Genomic DNA, 16,215 nt, shown 5'->3' with positions numbered 1-16,215 from the left:
GTCCTATGAATCCCAAGCAGCATAAATAAAATGTACTCATACCTAGACATATCATAGTTCAATTTCAGAAGACCAAAATCAAAGAGAAAAAATTTAAAAGCAAAGTGACAACAGACAGAAGCAACAGTTAGAATGGTGGTAAACCAGGTACAGTGGTGCCTGCCTGTAGTCCTAGCTACTCAAGAGGCTGAGGTGGGTGGGAGGATTGCTTGAGGCCAGGAGTTCGAGGCTGCAGTGAGCTATGATTGCACCTGTGACTAGCCATAGCACTCTTAACCTGGGCAACACAGTGAGACCCTCATCTCCAAGAGCAAAAAGAATGACAGCGGCCTTTCTCAAAAATGATAACTCATATAAGAATATAGTAGAAGGACATTTTCAATTTGGCCAATCTAGAATTCTACACACAGTAAAAATATTCTCCAGTAATGATGATTTAAAAAATGTCAGTGAAATAAAAACTGAAAGACGCTGCCACCAAGAGACCTGCACTAAAGGAAATTCTGACAGATATTCTTTGGGTAAAGAGAAAATGATCCCAGATGAAAGCTTGGAGATGAAGGAAAAATTGAAGAGGAATGAAAATGGAAACAACACAGGTAAATATAAATGAATACTGATTATACAAAATGAAAATAATAATGACTAGAGGGGTTTAAAATACTCAAGATCCATGATAACAATAGCAAGTCAGGAGGTGGGTAATGGAGTTAAAGTGTTCTAAGGTCCTTGCATTGTCTGGGAGGAGGGAAAAGTTAAGAGTTAACATTAATGTTTAATAAATCAACGATGTATGTTGCAATTTCAAGAGCGGCCACTACTAGCAAAATAAAAGTGGGAAACATCCTCCCAGCAAGCCCACCTTCAGTGGCATATGTAGTGCCACCACCAGTTCTATTTTTGACTTTCACCGGTCCCCTTCACAGCATCTCTGCTATCTGCTACAGCTATTAGACCTATTCACTGCCCCTGTGCAGATTGTTCCAGTCTCTGTTCATTTATTAGTCTGTTCTCTGCTCCTGGGAGGCTTTCTTCTCATATCTATTCACATCCTTTTCTGTCCAGTCATCATGCAATTTCCACCTCTGCCCCAGTCATGTTTCCCCTAACTACTCTGCCACCCACAGTTCCTCTGTCCACCAAACTCCTAGATCCTTGATGGAATGACTCACTCAAGACTGGATTTATTATACACTTATTATATTGTGGCTATTTGGAGAATATGATTTATTTTTCCTAAAATAGAGGTTCCTTGAGGATAAGGGTAATGTCTTTAAGAACTTTTTTATCTCCTATGTGTCTATCACTATACGTTGCCAAGAAGACACTTTGTGTTTTATTTGTACTCTGTGTAAATAATTTTTACAGAAATAGGTAACCATGGAAAGCCATTTAATATCTGTGAGTTGTTTTGCAGCTGTTAAAATGATTAAAACAATACCTACTGTAACTCATAAGGTTGATGAGAAGTTGAAATGGGCTAATAGAGATGAAATAATTTGTATTATGTAATGTACTATAAAGAATTACTAACATGTGCTGGGCATGGTGACTAATCCCAGCACTTTGGGAGATTGAGGTGGGTGGATCATTTGAGGTCAGGAGTTCGAGACCAGCCTGGCCAACACGGTGAAACCCTGTCTCTACTAAAAATATAAAAATTTAGCTGAGCAGGGTAGTGGATGCCTGCAATCCCAGCTACTCCGGAGGCTGAGGCAGGACAATTGCTTGAACCTGGTAGGTGGAGGTTGCAGTGAGCCGAGATCAGGCCATCACACTCCAGTCTGGGCGACAAGAGTGAAACTCCGTCCCCCCCCCCCAAAAAAAAAAAAAAAAAAGAATTACTAACAGTAATAAGCATTGATCAATCATTGGGGTAACATGAAAAGCATTAAATTATCAATGATTAGAGATCAAAAAGAACCAGAAAGCCATTATCTGAGCCCTCGGTTGACAAAAGGATTCAAGTCATCCATTCATTTACTCATGCATTGATGATTACTGAGGACATACTGTAGTGGCTAACATTGTGTCAGACACTGAATGTGCAGAAGTACAAGTTTCTGCCCATACCTCACTCCAGTCTGGTGTGTGACTTGATAAAGGTGGTAAACGAATATAACAGATTCATAAGGTGCTACAGGAACACAGAAGGGAGACACCTGACCTTGGGAGGTGTGAGGTGGCCTTCCTGGAAGAGGTAATCACAAAACAAGTCTTGAAGGACAAATAGGAGATAGTAATGGAAGAAAAAGGCTATGTCAGGAAGAGCAGCATATGTAAGGCTGGATTTCAAAGAGGAAATCTCTTTAGAGAAAGTTTTATCAGTCTTATGTAGATGAGAAAGACTGTTGCCGTAAGAGACTGGACAGTTACACGAGGACCAGGTCAGCGAGGGCCTTGTATGGCCTCATGAGCCATATTAAAAAGTATCAGCTCTCTTCTCTGCAAGGGACTCGCCAGATCATTTAGTCGTTTGTCACCAAACTAGAGCATGAATCAGAAACACTTGGAGGGCTGTTGAAAGACATTCCTGGGCTCTCCGCTGAGTTTCTGATTCAGTAGATCTAGGACTGGCCTATAGTTTTCATTTCCAACGAGGTCCCAGGTGACGCTGATGTTGCTGGTCTGGGGACCACTTTGAGAACCACTGCTCTAGTCCAGCCTTTTCTTTCAGATAAACCACTGAGCCCTAGAGGTGAAATTCATTAACGAAAGTCGTCAGTTGAAATAGGGCAAACTCGCCAAGCAACCAGAGCTGACACCCTCCTTCCCCTAAGCCCCTCACAGTGGAGCTGTCCCTTCCAGAATCATACGTAGCCTTACCTCCCTCCCTCCCCTTCAAGAATCTCACCCCTTCAGTGCTCTGCTTTCAGCGTCTGTAAGGGAAGGAAATTGGTTGCACCAACTTATATTAGGATTTACTTTTAAAGAAGGTCCTTAAGAAAGGCAGCGTTTTAACCTAAGGGAGTGCATTTTCAAGAGTGGATTTTCAGGCAGGGAGTGCAGCAGGCGTTTCCCGATATGCCCGTGGGCAAGACCCGATCACGGCTCAGAAACCCTGCTTTGCAGAGGTGACCACCCCAGCCCGGGAGAACGGGGCCCGAGCTGCTGCGCCGCCACGGTGACTCAGCCATAAGACCCGCCAGGCGGGTAAGTTTGCTGGTCTGAGGTCGCCCCTTCCGCTTCGCACAGCTTCCTTGTACCGCCCCACCCTGCCGCTGATCCCACGCTGCGAAGCGTGGGCCCAAGCACTGCAGCAGTTGAGTCATAGCTTCATAAGCGACTTTCCTGAGAAGGCTGGGGCTTGGGGTGATGTTAGGGACGGTGGCCTAACGTCCCTTTGCAAGGAACCCAGTGTCCGGCAGCCCAGTGCGCCGCTCTTCTCCTTCCCCTGTTTCTGCCTGCCCAGCTAAGAGTGTCCGGGAAACCCTTCCCGGCTGCCCACAACCCAACAGTTCCGCCCTCCTGAGGGTTCTCAGGCTCAGAGTCTTCCAAGCTTCCAAACAAATACAGCATTCTGCCCAGGAGGTATTTCTTAAGGTTGTTGAATTATCCGAGTCTTGAAGCTTGTAGCTCATCCCTGGGTCTGTCTTGTTCTCTGCAGTTTAAGACAGGCTTAAAATAGCAATTAATTTTTTAGTTATTATTATTAACAGCTGCTTGAACAATGTCATGCCCTGTCTCTTTAATTGATTCAGTGTATTGATCATGGGTCTTCCATCCACATTGTCTTTTATTAGGTATGTGGGGCAATCAAACATGGACAGCACACACTTTCTGCACTCCAGGAACTTAAAGATAGTGTTGAGAAAACAAATACCATAGGAAGAGTTAACACACCATTCTCCAGCATTTTAGGTAGGAATGATACACACATGTTACCATCTGTGAATGGTAGAAGAAAGTCACCTGAGCGGGCAGTGGAGGCTTCAGAGAGGAGGTGGGGCTTGAAGTGTACTTTGGTGGGCGAGGTAGCCATTAGTTGGGTGGACAGGAGAAGAGGGGCCTTTCCAGATTGGAAGTGGAGTAGGAAGGAAGTGAGGTGAGGAATGACATGATCAAGGTTGGGGGTGGGAAGACTCACACAGGTGGGAAGTGTATGTTGACATGTGAACCTTCATCTCCAAGAGATATAGGAACCAGATAATTCAACAACCTTAAGAAATACCTCCTGGGCAGAATGCTGTATTTGTTTTGTCTAATTCTCTCCTACTCCACATGGCCTTTCTCCACATAAAGGGGAACACGACCCCTGACACAGCCTTGGACTCACATGGCAACAGGTGGGTCCAGAAGGAAAGGCATGAGGTGGGCAGGTCACCTGAGGTCAGGAGTTTGAGACCAGCCTGGCCAACGTGGTGAAACCCCATCTCTACTGAAAGTACAAAAATTAGGGTGGTGTGGTGGCGCACACCTGTAATCCCAGCTACTCAAGAAGCTGAGGCAAGAGAATTGCTTGAACCTGGGAGGTGGAGGTTGCAGTGAGCTGAGATCACACCACTGTACTTCAATCTGGGTGATAGAGTGAGTGAGACTGCATCTCAAAAAACAAAACAAAACAAACAAACAAACAAAAAACAGAAAGGCATTAATTCCCACCAGCTCCACCCAGAAGCACTGAGATTGGCAGCTGCTGTGATAAGACCATCCTGAGTCAGTCACTGTAGTCGAGGTAAAGTGCAGTGATTGTTCCAGCCTGGCTCATGCCCTTCCTCTGCGGTTAAGGGTTGAGACTAGAAGGGCCAGGGGTGGGAGATGGGCACAGGGAACACTACTTTGCTGCCCAACTCACATGCAACCTTCTTCACACACGCACGATCTCAAAGATATTTCTGCTTAAAATAACACCGCATTGTTCATACCTCCTTCTTCCGGGAGACAACCGTGACTATTTCTCCCTCCACTGGATCTGACAAAGAGATAAGCATGTCACCCCGGTGCACCCAATATAGAAACCGTGATGGAGGAGAAGCAAGATAATAAAAACTTCCATTTTTAAAAAGGGGAAAGGGAACAGGAGGTGACAGCCCCTGGCACAGAGCACAGTGTGTCCTCCTTGTCAGGAATAGTGAGTAAGCAGGCAGACATGTTTCCTGACTCATGACCTGGTTGTGGGTGAGTCTGTGGTCAACCAGTATGGCTTCCCTGTTGCTAGGGTCTCCCATCCAGGGCTCACCCTGGACACTCCTGAGGAGCACCTGGGAAGATTTTGCTGCTGGGGTTGCCCTGCCTTGAGGCCCTCTCCCTTCTGGCATGGGCTCTGGTGCTTGGGGTTGACAATCATAAGCGCCTATATGTTCAGCTTAAGGTTTATCTGGCAATACAGCCTCATAAAACTCTCACCCATTTCACTGGTTGAGTCTGTGCCCAGTCTTGCAGTTCTGTCTCTTTGCTCATTTCCTTAGATCTCACCTTAATGGTCCTGTTGGCCCTTGCTTTGGATCCAGGGCCTGGAACTTACTTCCTGTGAGGCCCTCTCTGAGCCTCTGTGTGAGGCTGGGGCAACAACACAAAAAGAAGTCCCTTGCCTACCTCATCTTCTCTTTCCACTGGACTCTGTTCTGCTCAGTGGGTCCCCATGCAAGCATATGGACAACTCAGTGGGCAGGTCCAAGCTCCGTTCATCCCCCAGCCTCCACCAGCATCTCTTAGTAGCACCTCAGGCTAAGGGGTGTGTAACCTGGAGACCCAATGCCCTTTTAGAAGGAGAACTCAGGGAAGGAGGCCTCATGGGCCCAGACAGCAAGCTCTAGGCCATTTGGGAAGGGCATTCTGTGGTCCCAGGTGCTTGGAGCATGGTCTAGAAGAGAGTGTCAGGCTCCAGGTGGACATAACCTCTTGGCCCCATGCGCTCCTTGTCCACAGGGACAAAGGAGGTCAGACTGGGACATTTTAAAGCATTGAGGGGTCAGTATAGGGCCCTTCTTGCATAGGTATAAGGTCAGTACGGTCTCTGTCCCCAGGTATTCCCAAGTGAGTGACGCCTAATCATGGCCAGGAATTGCTAGTATTTTTTTTTTTTTTTGAGAAAGAAAACATTGATAACAGAAGGTGCTTGGGATCAGACTTCCCCATTTCTTTTAATCCTCCCAGGTAGCCACTTCTTAGTCAGGACATTAATTTTAATTAGGGCCAGGGACAGAACTCATTGAGGAAGGAATGACTCAGCGGTGCTGAACCCTTTAAGGGGACCTGATGGGTCAGGTTGTGGGAAAGTGACAAGGAGCTGGAAACTACTGCTGAAATGGGCAAATCCCTCTTCCCTCCATTCTGCCTGTATTTCACCCTATTGGCAGAATCCAACAGGTAAAGGAAAACAGTGGGTTGGGCTGGGCATTGTGGCTAACGCCTGTAATCTCAGCACTCTGGGAGACCGAAGCGGGTGGATCACCTGAGGTCAGGAGTTCAAGACCAGCCTGACCAACATGGCGAAAACCCATATCTACTAAAACTACAAAAATGTGGTGGACGCCTGTAATCCCAGCTACTAGGGAGGCTGAGGCAGAAGAATCACTTGAACCCCAGAGGTGGAGGCTACAGTGAGCCGAGATTGCGTCCATGCATTCCAGCCTGGGTGACAGAGTGAGACTCTGTCTTAAAAGAAAAAAAAAAAAAGCCAGGCATGGTGGCTCATGCCTGTAATCCCAGCACTTTGGGAGGCCGAGGCGAGTGGATCACCTGAGGTCAGGAGTTTGACACCAGCCTGGCCAACATGGTGAAACCCTGTCTCTACTAAAAATATGAAAAATTAGGCGGGCATGGTGGTGCACACATGTAATCATCCCAGCTACTCAGGAGGCTGAGGCAGGAGAATCACTTGAGCCTGGGAGGCAGAGGTTACAGTGACCCAAGATTGTGCCACTGCATTCCAGCCTGGGTAACAGAGTGAGACTCCATCAGAAAGAGAGAGAGAGAGAGAGAGGGAGAGAGAGAGAGAGAGAAAGAAAGAAAAGAAAGAAAACAGTGGGTTGCAGAGTCTCAGCCCTGCCATCACAGATCAAAGTGTAGAAGGGTGGGCTTAGAACTGGGAGATAATAACTTAATAACCTGCACAGGCAGGAAGCTCAATCTTTCACCCCCCGAGTTCTTGGAGCATTAGCTAAAGCAGAAAGAGGCAACCCCAACATGTCCATGCATCCTGCTTTAGTCTAAGCTAAAATGATCAGTCAGAGCTCTCTAATATCCTGACATTTTCCTACCAAGCCTTTTCTAATGCTTTAGCCGTGGTTACACATAGTTTGGATCACAATATATATCAGGTAATCATTTAACCGTGTAGCAAGAACTGTCAGATCCCCACCCCTTCTTGACTCTGCCTATTCCATCTTCTAGAGATGTCAGTTGTAACATTCTGTATCAATTTTGGTTGTGCTTGAAATGATACAAACAGATTCTAACTTAAGTACCAATTGAGTTTATTGGAAAGATATGGGGCTGGGTGTTAGCTGATGTTGTTATTGCATCAAGGTAATAGTAACCTGGGCTTGGGAGGGAAAGAAACCAGGATGGTTATGCGTATCTCGTGGCCTTTCTCTTACAGCACTATTGTCAGACCCAGCCTTAATTTCCCTTCATCCTGGATGTCTGTGTACTTAGATTTCAAATTCCTGCAAGGAAGAATCTTACTGGCTCAGTTTGGGTTAGGTGGCTGACCCTTGGGTCCATCCCCATGGCCAGGGGATTGAGGTACCTTGATTGATTACACCTGAGTCACTGACTCCACTGCGTTTGGGAGTATGGTACTGAGGCCAGCAGCCTCAAAGGACCCCCATGGATGGGGAAGGAGCAGATCCCTTAAGGAAGGGGAGGTGCTGTTACTAGAAGAAGGTGGGAAGCATGCAGGGAAGACAAAAACAACAAATGGCCATTAGAGCAGGCAAGCCAGGATTTGAAGATTATGAGAGGAAGTAACCACATTGTAAATGGCATGGAGGAGGGAAGCCTAGGCTCACACCTCATTTGACTAAAGAGTCAAATCTTTGCTGACTGGCTTGTCTCTTCAATGCAGTATGTTCAGGGGAATACGACTTTAATGATGCATTGTCCTGGGTTTCCTCTTGTACACCCCATTACGCCTCATTCCTTTCCTTCGCTTGATACGGCCCTAGTTCTGGATGGCCACCTTCCTTGGATTTCCCATAAAAACTAATCTTTCTAGAGTCTTTTTGCTATAGGATTTTCTCTCTCTCTCTCTTTTTTTTTTTTTTTTTTTGAGATGGAGTCTCGCTCTGTCGCCCAGGCTAAAGTGCAGTGGTGTGATCTTGGCTCACTGCAGCCTCCGCCTCCCAGGTTCAAGCGATTCTCCTGCTTGAGCCTCCTGAGTAGCTGGGATTACAGGTGCCCACCACCATGCCCGGCTAATTATGTATGTTTAGGAGAGACGGGGTTTTGCTGTGTTGGCCAGGCTCGTCTCAAACTCCTGACCTCAAGTGATTCATCCCTGCATTCAAGTGCTGAGATTACAGGCATGACCCACCGCACCAGCCAGGACTTTCTCTTGCTATTAGGTGGGAAAAGACCAGGTAAAACTAATTCAATTAGGGTGTTGATATCTGAGATCTTACTGTGTTGCTTCTCTCCCTGAAAATTCAGGGAATGAGAGGAGAAATGTTAGGCTCCATGGTGGGCTGCTGGTGAAGGCATCTTAGGGGACCAGTTTTGCTGCCTTTCAGTTGCGTTATGCAGATGTTGGCTTGATGTGGGTGTGACTGTATGATCCTGATGCCAGGTGTTTGCATGCCCTCATGCACCTTACACTGAGTCCAGAGTCCTTAGATCCCCTTCTTGCAGCCTCAAAATAAATGATGATTTGCATTAAATTACAACAGATTTAGGCATACAAAATCTGTCTGCCATGTGGTGCCAGGGTGACATTTAAAACCTTAATCACCTGGTAAGGCAAGGGAACTGACCAGTCAGAACTATTGCTGGAGCTCTTAGCTGTGCTTTGTGTTAACCCTTTAGTTGCTGGATTGTGGAGAAATTCCTGAAGGTTATAGAGAGGCTCAGGTGACAGGGCTCAGGGCAGTGACTACTTACCTACCACAAAGTGTGCAAAAGAACTCAATAGTTTAATAATTTGAATGTCTGCACTGGTGTGAATCAGCAGTGGGTCATTCCTAGATGTGGGTATAGGGAAGAATAATCTGGAGTCCTGAGGGTCGAAAGGGCCTGAATTTGGAGGTTCCTAGGATGAGCAGACAGTGGTGGTTGATTTGAGGTGTGGAGGAAGGGGGTCCTTAGGCTACCATTGGACTTGTGGCTCAGAGCTTTCAGGGCCCTGTGACTGGCAGTGAGAGGCAGAGCTGTAGGTGATGGGCGCTATCCATGAGGAATGTTGGTGTTGGTCAGAGGTAGGGCAAGTGGGACTGGTGTGGCAGTGAAAGGAGGTCCCCAGAAGAAGGGAAGAGAAGCGTAAGCTTTCCTCACATAGTGGGTGGGGAGTTGGAGGCAGGAAGTGGTGGGGGCAGGGCCAGGGGAATCACAATATTAGCTGCTTCTTTAGGCAGTTCTGTATTTATGTAAAATATGATTATATATTTCTAGGTTATCCTTACAGTTGAAAAGGAGTAAGCACACGGCAGACCATGAGGGTGATTAAGAGAAATGCCATGACATTGCCTTTGCTGTGTCAGTGTGGGGCGCGAGCAAAATGGGAAGAGATGGCTATTATGGGCTGACTTGACATACATAAGCTTTGAGCATTTAAAGAAAATAGATTCTGTGCCATGGCCACTCCCTTCTGCTCTGGCTGCCTTCTGTATACACTGCCTGAACTATGGATCTTAGGCCCCACCACAACATGGCCCCTTGGTAAGAGCATCATTTCCTTGGACTCTAGCAGTGGTTCTGGAAAGGGCATGGTTGGGGGTCCAGGGGGAACCCAGATGAGCTCCTAAAGCCAAGTCTAGGTGAGCCAGGGAGGGAATGTGTCAGAATGAGGCCAGAGTCGCACCTCCTCCAGGAAGCCATCCTCATTTACTCCAGCCTCCAGGGGATTCTGAATTTTCTGAATGTGCAGTGGCTTTTATGTAGGAGGGCCCATTATGTCAATCGAGAAAAACAATAAGACAAGTCTCCATCATTTTAGGAGGTTTATTTGCCAAAGTTAAGGATGCACACCTGGGTGACAGGTCTATGCTTTTCTCCAAAGATGATTTTGAGGGCTCCAAATTTAAAGGGGAAAGGGCGGGATATTGAGAAGCACACAATTTTTGAGCAAGAGGAGGGTAAGGAGAAAATATTCATGCCTTTGTCTAGCTCAGTAAATCTGTATTTTTACATAAGATGGCCAAATGGGAGAGGGGAAATGCAGGGAATCTGCACTTTTACATAAGATAACAGACAGCTGGGGCGGGGGTGGTGGGGAGGGTGGAACAATCAGATATGCATCTGTATCAGGTGGAAAGAGGGGTTGTTGCACCTGTAAAGTTACCATTTACATTGCCATGGTTAATTTTCTTTTTTTTTTTTTTTTTTTTTTTTGAGAGGGAGTCTCGTTCTGTCGTCCAGGTTTCCAGGTTGGAGTACAGTGGGGCAATCTTGGCTCACTGCAACCTCCGCCTCCCAGGTTCAATTTTCCTGTCTCAGCCTCCCGAGTAGCTGGGACTACAGGTGCGTACCACCACACCCAGCTAATTTTTTGTATTTTCAGTAGAGAAGGGGTTTCACTATGTTAGCCAGGATGGTCTTAGATCTCCTGATCTTGTGATCCACCCGCCTTGGCCTCCCAAAGTGCTGGGATTACAGGTGTGAGCCACTGCGCCTGGCTGCCATGGTGAATTTTAACAGAAACACTTCAGAATAAAGATCTTGGAGTTCATTAGGGATTTCCCTGTGGGCAAAATATGAGGGTGGTGTGTAGCTTTTCATCTTATAGCCATCTGATTTAGGAACCAAAGGGGAGGCAGTTTTGCGTGAACCAGTTCCCAGCTTAACTTTTCCCTTTGGCTTAATGATTTTGGGGTCTCGAGATTTATTTTCCTTTCACATTTCGAATCATCTGTAGTACCTTTAGAAATTCAGATTCAAGACGTCTAAGAAGAGATGGGAATAACTGAACTTTTTTCAAAGGCCCTTAGGCCTGATAAATACCCCTGGCTGTGAAGCATTGTAGAGCATTCATAAGAGCTGCCTGGAAATAGAACTTGCAAAATGGAGCCCACGAAAGAAATCCATCTCCCAAATGTGCTTTGTTTGGTTAGCATAGTGTGTGAATGCTTTTAGGTGGAGGCATGCAGTCTTCAATTGGCTACCGTCCCCACTATTCCCTATTGCCTTATATCCAGGTACTTTGCTTTTTTCATAGCTTATGACTGGTGAGCACTTGTACATTCAGGTTAGAGTTATCCTGCACATGGACACATGGAGAGGCAGCCTGTTGGTCCCAGTGGTACTGTCTGAGGGCCAAGTGTTTCTGAGGCTGTTCTTTAGGTACTGCCTTCAGAATAACTTAATATCACATGCAGGAAAACCAGTCTCCTCACTCTGTAGCCATGATATGATTATTTTAAGAAATGACTTAAGAAATGATTATTTTAAGATAATCCTCAGGGCGCACAGTACTTAGCCCTCCTGGAAAAGTATACAATTTTACCTGAAATTGACCTTAGGAATCTTTGAACTGATGAATTTGAGATAGAGACCCCAGAATCAGTAAGCTCTGTCTCCACAACATGACAGAAGAAGGGCTTCTTTAGCATGCATTATTTCTGGAGGAGGAATGAATGAATTCTCCAGAAGTTTGAGTTCCAACAGCTCAGTGTCATCTAAGTTGCTATGGAGACTTTGTAAACCACTAAGAACCCAGGGCTGGGGCACTGTCTAGCCCAGTGCTGTTGAATAGAAGTACAATGTGAGCCACAAATGCAAGTTATTTGTATAATTTTAGATTTTCAAAAGTGGCCATCTTAAAAATGTATTTAAAAAGGTGAAATTAATTTTAACAATGTATTTTATTTCATGTCAAAATTTAATATAGACAATTATTGAGATACTTTTTCCTCTTTTGTTTTAAGTGTTTGGAACCCAGTGTGCAATTTACATGTAGAACACATCTCAGTTTGGACCAGCTTCACTCCAAGTGCTACACCGTGGATAGTGGCTACTATATTTAATAGTACAGATCTACCCTCTTGTTGAGAGGCCAACAGTGCGGGGGGGGGGGGGGGTCTCAGAATGTGGAAAGACCTTCTTGTTGGGTTGGCCAGTTCCATGGCCTGCTTGTGTGTGCTCTTGTAGCCCCCAAATGCACTTGCACTTGGATCATTGACTCATGTCCTAGCTGCCATTGTTTCCTTTGGACTGAGGGACTTAATTTTAGCCAGGTTTCCTGGCACTGTGCCAACTTTCCTTTGCGCTTCAGTTCTTCCCCCTCTAGTCCTTGCATGTCATTGCAATATAATTCAAAGCTTTGATGGGCTAGGATCTAATGGACCCAACCCAAACAGGAAACTGTCTTCCTCATTGTTTATTTGAAATTTATTTGAAACCATGAACCAGAAAATGTTAGACACTTGTTTTCAGTACTTCATTGAACTGTAACTGAATTGACCCTTAACTATTTCCAGTGGGGCTTCCGACATGGAATGATTTAGAAGCCTTAACTGTTAGATCAAGAGAACTAATTAGAACATGAATTGACCCTGTTTTCCTTGCCTGAGCATGATCACGTCTCATCCTTTGCTTAGAATCTTGTTAGTTAGAGGTTATACAAGCTTGTGTGAGTCTGGGGTATCCCAAAATACTCTGGGAATATTCCAGCAAGTATTCCACAAAGAATCTCTTGTGCAAAAGGTCTTGGTCTAGATTTCTGTTCCAAACCCCTTTGTGAATCCCACAATAGACAGTTTAACCTGTCACTGTGTTTCTCTCGTGGGGGCACATAGGAACTATATGCTATGTGGTGGTACTATATACCACCGTAGCAGCCATGTTGGCTGCCTGTCCAATTGCCATTCCTCTTGCTTTTGCTCCAGTATGGCAGAGTTCACCTGTTACAAGAGAAGCCGCATACCAGATACATACTTTCTCAGACTTTTAGGCAGCCATGAATGGCCATACAACCCAGTTCTCCCAAAAAGATACAAGTGAAATTATTTTGGAGGAGCTTATAAGAAAGATTTCCATCCATTATAAAGAAGAGAAACATGAGAGAATGGCCCTCTTGCAACTCTATTTGCCCCCCTTCTTCTTGATGTGGTTGTGATGTTTGTAACCCGGGCAGCCATGTTGTAACTATGAGGCTACAAGCTCTAGGATGAAAGTGGAGCCTTCTGAGGATGCTGAGAATGATGAGGAAGATGGAAAGACACTGCACTCTTTTTGACATCATGGAGTAGCAAATCTGGAACTTCCTACTTTTAGGAATGAAATTCCTGCTGTTTTAACCATTTTTTGTCAGGTATTTTGTTACTTGCGGGCAAAGGCATCCTAACTTGTATGGATGCCTGATAATTAATGATATATTCTTGTCTTTGTTTTTTAGAAGAAAGAGGTCACTAGCATATTCTTCCCTCAACCTTGTCACCTGGCTGTCTCTTACTCATCATCATCACTGCACTATATTATATTACTCCTTTACTTGTCATTTCACCTCATAAAGTTTTTGTGAGGAAAGAGACCATGGCTGTCTGATTCACTATCGTAGTCACAGTTCCTGTTATGTAGTAAATAGCCATTCAATAAATGAATGAATGGGGGCTATCAAGGAGGTGGAACCCTCAGCACTTGGGTATCTATTTCCTGGAGGTAAGAGAATGAGGTCAAGGATGGCATCCTGTTTCTGGCTTTCCCAGTTGGGTGGAGGGTGCTACCTTTCTCCATGAGTCAACATGGGAGGGAGAGAAGAATAGTTGAAGAAGATGAGTTTTGTCCTGGATATGTTGAGTTTGAGGAAGTGCTTTTGAAACAGTCCCTATAGGGAGTTGAAGATAATGTCTGGATTGAAGCATGAGAAGGATGGGATTGGTGAGGAAGAGTATGTAGTATGAGAGGAGAAGTGACCCCTCAGTGCTCCATCGATGGTGTGGCACCACCATCACCTTGTGGCCCAGTCTAGAAATCAGGAAGCCATCCTTGACACCTCCCCCTCCCTCACCCTGCAAATCAACTCATCACAGAGTTCTGGTGATTCTGTCTCCTGTCTCTCATATCCATGAACGTCTCTCCATCACCACTGGAGTCCAAGCCACCATTACTTCTCTCCTACACTACTGCAATGGCCTCCCAGTTGGTTTGCTGAATTCACTCCAGTGCCCTTTCATTCACCATAATCCAGCCACAGCAATCTTTTCACTCCTTGAAAGCACCAATCTCCTTGTCTTAAGGCCTTTATCCATAAGGTTGCCTTTGCCAAGGGTACCGCTCCCTTCACGTTCCACCTTCCTCCACCTCCTGCCTATTCCTTAGATTTCTACCTAAACCTCCCTTCCTCAGGGAGGCCTTCCCTAACTACCCACCCCTTACCCTATTGACCTTTGGGGCCTCAGAAACTTAACTTTTTTGGAACACCATGGGGAGGGTGTGTGATTGGTGACATATAAAGTTTGGTAAATAAAATTTTAGAAGATTTATGTATAAAAATTAGAATTATCAACTAAAATGAGAAATGTAACTATCAAGGATCAGAGAAGCTCATCAGTGTGGACACATGTGTTTTTACCCTGTAAGACAAGTCTACATAGGAAGCCAAATAGCTTGTGAGTACAGGATTGGACAAGGAGCATTAATTGCTTGGTCTACATAGTTCAGTTTACTAAACCATAATACCCCAGTGCCATTTCCACCACAGAGCTCACCCTTGACACCTGTGGCTGTCCCATCCCAAGTTCCAATACTGAAGACCCCCTTCCTAGGTTTTCTTCTTCTCCTGAGCCTCAGTGGTTGACTTGCTACCCCATTAGGTGGACCTAAGCTTGCTTTAGATAAGTTCACACCTACCAGGTTAATATTAAATAAGGTTAGGTCAGCCCTGGGAGCAATTTTCTGTTTTAGGTGACTTTGCACATGTCTGGTCTGATCTACAGCATCTACTTTATAGTTTAATGAAGAGCTGTGAAAGCAGACTGTAAGTATATTTCATTCTCTAAAAGTCTATTATTTACCATATTCATTTATTAAGCCTTAAATTCCTTCAGGATTTGCACTGTTGACTGTTTTAGCAAGTGGAACTCTACAGCCTGGAAGCTATCAGCCCTCCTAATGGTCTGGGGCTTGTCAATGTAGATTCAAGAAGATGAAACTAAAGAATGAAGCCTTTTGGAAGGAACTAGTTAGATAAGGAGAAAGGCTGAAAACAGTCCTGTGCATGAAATGTTATGTTTACTAACCACAAAAATATTCTTGCAAAGTTGTTTATAAGAAGCTTCCTTAGAAATTCCTGGTTTCTTGGAAAACTTGGCTTTGATCTTGACATATTCCATGCTAATCATGTATCATGGGTAACAGGCAAGTTGGCCCCTGTAGCTCCTAAAGGATAGAGTGTCTTTAGCATAAGAGCCTCACAACCTGTCGTTTCTCCCCCAGATAAAAGAAGACATAGAATGCCCAGATCACTCTGGAAAATTTATTTGAATTTACCTTGAAACCATAGGTAGGAGAATGTTATGACAGAGGACACTTTAATAGGGAGACCTCATTGTGCCTTTTTTGGTTTCCTTTTAGGGCTGCTTTGAAACTTATCATTCAAACTTGTTGAAGTAAATTTCCCTTCTTACCATATTTTCTTTCAAATCTGCCAACCTTGGTGAAAGGAGGTAGAAGAGAAGTGCTTCTGTGGCGGAGACAAGCATGGCTGTAGCTTCGGCCTCAAGGGATAACATTCTGACAAGTGGCTTGTTCTAGAGAGCTGACCCCTGAGGCATGCCGTGGCCCAGGGTCAGCCCTGATGGGGGTGCCCAGGACCTGTCTGGGAATGAATGGAAGTGGCTCTCGGGATATTGATGTCAAAGTGTTAGGAGCATGTTCTGAACAACTGTCCTCAGTTATTCATTCTCATCCCCGAGTTGAAAGAACAATGGATAGTTGAGAGGATACCCAAGGGGATGGGCCTGTCAATCTGAAATTGAAAAGGGTTTACTCAACTATACATCTGGTGCTATTACCAAGTGTAAGGAAGGAATAAAGATCCTAGCATATGCAACATAAGCAATACCGACTTATGCTTGTGATTGTTCATATACATGATGGCTATCAATGGCACATTATACAAAA

At 45.1% G+C, this 16,215-nt stretch overlaps 1 long non-coding RNA gene across 2 annotated transcripts in view; it reads left to right on the top strand.

Annotated features, from left to right (window-relative positions):
• The window catches only part of LOC115895513, a 35,140-nt gene that overhangs the window by 4,131 nt on the left and 14,794 nt on the right, over positions 1-16,215 (top strand). The window contains exon 3 of one of the 2 annotated variants that reach the window (XR_004055712.1): positions 528-601. The exons of the other annotated variant lie outside the window; for it this stretch is intronic. This is a non-coding gene — a long non-coding RNA (uncharacterized LOC115895513). Of the gene's footprint in view, positions 1-527; positions 602-16,215 lie in introns of those variants that run through there. 2 annotated transcript variants of the gene reach the window in all.

The sequence above is a fragment of the Rhinopithecus roxellana genome, chromosome 21 (assembly GCF_007565055.1).
Source record: "Rhinopithecus roxellana isolate Shanxi Qingling chromosome 21, ASM756505v1, whole genome shotgun sequence".
In the NCBI taxonomy this organism is placed as follows: domain Eukaryota; kingdom Metazoa; phylum Chordata; class Mammalia; order Primates; family Cercopithecidae; genus Rhinopithecus; species Rhinopithecus roxellana.
Note: the sequence above shows the minus strand (reverse complement) of the source record. Positions and strands in the feature narration are given on the sequence as shown.